General features: G+C 36.6%; 1 long non-coding RNA gene across 1 annotated transcript in view; it reads right to left on the reverse strand.

The window, feature by feature from the left end:
- Positions 1–458, reverse strand: part of LOC135209259 (uncharacterized) — a 458,718-nt gene extending 458,260 nt beyond the window's left edge. The window contains exon 1 of the long non-coding RNA XR_010313336.1: positions 330–458. This is a non-coding gene — a long non-coding RNA (uncharacterized LOC135209259). The remainder of the gene's footprint in view (positions 1–329) is intronic.
- Between the last annotated feature and the right edge of the window lie 4,542 nt (positions 459–5,000).

Raw genomic sequence — 5,000 nt, forward strand, 5'->3', positions numbered from 1 at the left:
CTCTAAAGATGGTTTGTAGTTATACATTTAACAGGGATAATTATTCCTAAAATTGATATTTCAATATATGCATCCCGCATCGTTCGTCCCCGCGAATACGAAAGCCACCAGGAATTGGGGCGTACCGCGTAAAATCTATTTCGCCGTGTTTAGTACGAGCCCCTGGGAGTTAATTACAGTCGTCCGAATGAATATTACTTAAAATTCTTGTTCAGGAGGTAAAACTGCACAGAAAAACCGCAACTGTCATAAGTCTAGGAAGCCGCTGAATAGTAATATAGATCTACCCTAAAATTAATAGTAAATGCCAAGATTTATAATATATCCACCTTATAATCTCGTCGCACAAGCCACACAGCACAAACTCGTAAGGGAAACACGAAAAACGGGCGGTTCGTCCGGCCTTCACAAGGCTGTCTTTCAAATGGCTGGACACAGGTTTTCGTTCTGTAACTTCTGTTAGCTAACCGGAATAAGTCTCCCTTACCCCCACCCCCACCCCTTCCCCCCACCCGCCAAGCGACCAACCCTCCTCTACCCAGCAATTTGATGTTTTTTTTTTATATATTTTATTAGAAAAATATTACGTCATTTATATAAGTAAGATATTACAAAATATTACAAAAACGTATACCTACAATATTTACAAATTACTGGATTTTATTTTTTATTATTATCTAGGCTTTAAGACTTTTTTTTCTTAACACTAGGTATTAATTGTGGTATTACTTACAAAATTAGTACTGGCTATTCAAAAACACTAATCAATGTACTCAGTTGGAAGTTGGGATGTTGTCTGAAGACGATGGTTAAGTTGTTTCCGTAAATGAAATGAAGGCTTTGTGTTTACTTGTTATATTTTTATTAATGGAAACGTTTATTGATGATACATATATGTCTACTGTGCGTGTGTATGCGCACGACGCAAAGTACTGTATGCAGTCCTCCTCACACGACATCCTGTAGGCAGTAAAACCGTAGAAAGGCAAGCACTAGGCTAGTTTTCTTCTTGTCTATTAAGCAGATCTCCCCAAAAACGTATCCCGTAGGAGGATAGCGCCATCAATGCACCTCATACGGTACACTGTAGGCATTACATACGGTTCATTGCAGCGTCCTTTCGGCCCCTAGCTGCAACTCCTTTCATTACTTTTACTGTAGCTCTCATAATACAGCCTAGAGTTTAAGAACGTAATAAGTTATTACATTTCCTGTAATAGTACGAGCAAGGCATTACACGAAGCATCAACTGTCTGTAATAACATCTTGTAAAATTACAGTTATAACAGCCAAATTCCGCCAGTTGCGCAAAGTATGCTCCACGCCGTAATGTGAAAAGAGTTGTATCACATGTGTACACACATGACCGATTAGACTCATCTGTACGGGTGTACTACATGCCGGTTGGTTGGAGTGAAATTCGTGCTGCGGGAAATCGTACCCCATTTTACGTGCAGTGTCACTCTGTGGACTCGTACCCATGTTTTCCACACCTAAGCACCTCTCTCTCTCTCTCTCTCTCTTCTCTCTCTCTCTCTCTCTCTCTCTCTATTATTGGGCTATCTCTCTCAAAATAGAAAAGATTCTCAGCTCATCATGCCTATGCACCTCTCTCTCTCTCTCTCTCTCTCTCTCTCCTCTCTCTCTCCCTCGTCGTCTCTCTCTCTCTCTCTCTCTCAAATGGAAGAGATTCTTAGTCCTACGGCTTTGTACTTTTGGGCTCTCTCTCTCTCTCTCTCTCTCTCTCTCTCTCTCTCTCTCTCAAAATGGAAAAGATTCTCAGCCTCATCGTGCCTGTGCACCTCTCTCTCTCTCTCTCTCTCTGAAAATGTAAAATGGTTCTGTATTTGTAACTGCATGTCTGCACGCTCTTGTGTGTGCATTTGTGTGCAAATGAGGACCACAGCTTTCTATTGACAGTGAGACGGTCGAGACAAAAATTCGAAGACACAAAACAGGAACAAAGTGTTACTGAATTCGTCGTCAAGTTTACATGGATGACATGAAACTCTGATCTCCAGTTTCATCTGCAACAGCTGTTGCATCGGAGAGGAAACCATGAGAGTAACGGTTGCTTAGTTAAGTAATGGTAGAAATTATTATTAAAGCACTGAAGATTGCGTGGAAAATAGACCTATCCGTGGGTTCTTGTGTTAGTTTTATCATATATATATATATATATATATATATATATATATCATATATATATATATATATATATATATATATATTATATTATTCATCAAAACCTGAGCATGAGTCTAGAGCACGTACCAGAACCACTTAACCTTATTTCAAAGCCATTAAATCTGCGGTTTGACTGAGACGTTGAAAGTAGTCTCAAATTGTTTTATGGAAGCCTTTGGCAATCTTGCCTCCTTTTATGGCGTTAACTCACACCCCCACAGAATTTCCGATGAAATAAAACTGAATTGAAGAAGTAAATCGTGCAGCTAACTCGAATGAAGGGTTGTAAAACCATTTCTCTTTTGGAAAGTACCTCTATCTCTATCTCTCTCTCCTTGTAACATAGTGATACCACCATTCTTGGCTTATTATCAGAGAGTCCTTTTTTCGATCCAGAGCGAGGGAGGAACAGCATAAACACATTCTTTTAAATGTATTCCCTCTGTCCACCTACCCAGTGACTCGTGTACCTGGTGGTCAGTCGGTTGTTGTGCCTCGGACACTTCCATCTTGAATTATGTAGAGAGCTACGACATCAACCTACGACACTCCTGATTAGCTGTTGATAAGCCAATGACAGGGCTGGAAACTCTCAGTCTCTCTCGAGAGTTCATATAGGAGGGAAGTATGTTCCACCTCTCCAGAGGGATACGTGTATCCCCCAGGAGAGGTGGAACATACATCCTGCCTCTGTGAACTCTCTCGAGAGACAGTTTCCAGCCCTGTGATTGGCTTATCAACAGCCAATCAGGAGCGTCGTAAGGGACTGGACTAGACATCAGATCCACGATTGATGTGAATCTACTGTAAGCAGTAAGTGCTTGCTTGCCTTAAGACAAACACAGTTCAATAAGAAACGCTACACAGAAATCACACCTTCAAGAAGCTGAATGATACAGGAAGTACAGAAGAAACTAGGGAATGTCGTATCTTGGATGTGGTTCAAGATATGAAACAATTCAAAAGTATTACAAAGTACTGAAGCGAAGAAGAAATTTCTGTATCCACCACGAGGAAAAGTTTCTAAAGTTAAGCAGCATTAGTTGTAACCTCCATGAAACGAATGCTACCGTATGTAACTTAATCAAGTTAAATGAACTTTCGATCCCTTGACACTTTCTCTCTATGGTCTCTGGACGTTTTGGTACCAGAGAGTGAAAGTTCAGAGATGAAAGTTCTCAGTGCATGGTGCTCTCACCTTTGGTTGAACTGGAATAGGTTTTTTTCCTTTTGATTTCTTTTTCATAGACCTTTCTTCGTCACGGTATAGCATTCAGTTATTTATTATCATTGCCTCAAAAGTATCTCACAGTACGGTGAAAAGTTGATGGAGCAAGAAATTCACTATCATGTACAGACGGCCAACGAAGAATTGGCGTAATTTCTTAATTCATTGTTCGTTATGGAAATATTGCCATATGCAGGTGCCAGATTATTTACTTAACAATAAATAATATTTCCTTTCAAAGGTGCTATACTTGAAATAAATGACATTAGAACTGAGTAGACTTATTCAATGTATTAAAGATAATTATTTTGCAAAGTAAGGAAAATGTATACCGATGGGTCCACGATTTCTAATTTTATTCTCAACTCAAGCTTCGTGACAGCTTACCGAAGATTTTGAAGTTGGCTTTGCTGGCGCTAGTCTTGACTCAACGTATCGTACTGCACTTGGGGTGTTGTCATTTCGTCTCCTACAGCCGATAAATAATACATCAAGGCGTTAACATTCTTTGAAAACGATTTTTAGTTAAACTAATTTTGTCCTTTGATCAATAAAATCATTTGTATGACACATTTAGTGGGCCTAAATTGGACTTCTGATTTTCCCAGATGATTTGCCTATGTCTATTTTCAGCAGGATACTCTCTCGGATACGTAATATTAATGAATATTTAAATCGACTAAAATTTACTATACATATATATGTATATAATACTATAATCACTATTATCTAATATATATATTAGTATATATATAGATATCTAATATATATATATTATATATATATATTATAGTCTATCTATATATATCTTATATATATAATTAATCTCTTTATTTGACTATTCCCGTTATTCTTGTTGTATTTAGCCATGTTCTTCTCATCCTTTTCATAATTGCTTAACATAATTAACTCAGACCTAGCTATTCAAAGTCAAAAAGCAATCATAAAAAATCAAACGAATATAATTCAGTCTTATTTTTTAGCGAATTCCTTGCATATCATCCTGTTTCGTTTGGACACCTTGGAAAGCTGTGGGGGTCAAAACTGACGAATACATTAAGAAAGGCTTACTTTCCTTAAGCTTTCTTAGGTTTATCTTTTTGTAGCTATTCATTTCTTCTAAATAGAAATTAATTCAAAATTAGTTTTCAGATGTATACTTACTAGACCTACTACCATAAGTATATTATAAGTAGCTGAGAAGATAAGAAATATGAAAGGTGACGTTCTCGTTTAAGTCTATTTCATATGTTTTTTTTTTTTTTTTTTTTTTTTTTTTTTTTTTTTTTTTTTTTTTTTTTTTTTTTTTTTTTTTTTTTTTTTTTTTTTTTTTTTTTTTTTTTTTTTTTTTTTTTTTTTTTTTTTTTTTTTTTTTTTTTTTTATAAGAAAGACCTACTACTTTAATCAAGTTGTTGCTCTTTGACGGCTACAGGGTGTAACACGAGTGTATGCACATATTTTGTGGAATGAAAGATAAAGTTTCTTTGAACAGAAAATATTTTATAAACATGCATTTTAAGGCGTCCGTTGTCGGTGCGGGGAATTTTTTAAAATAAAATAACCGTTATCATTAGTGATGCTTTT

This window comes from Macrobrachium nipponense, chromosome 37 (genome assembly GCF_015104395.2).
Source record: "Macrobrachium nipponense isolate FS-2020 chromosome 37, ASM1510439v2, whole genome shotgun sequence".
Classification (NCBI taxonomy): Eukaryota; Metazoa; Arthropoda; class Malacostraca; order Decapoda; family Palaemonidae; genus Macrobrachium; species Macrobrachium nipponense.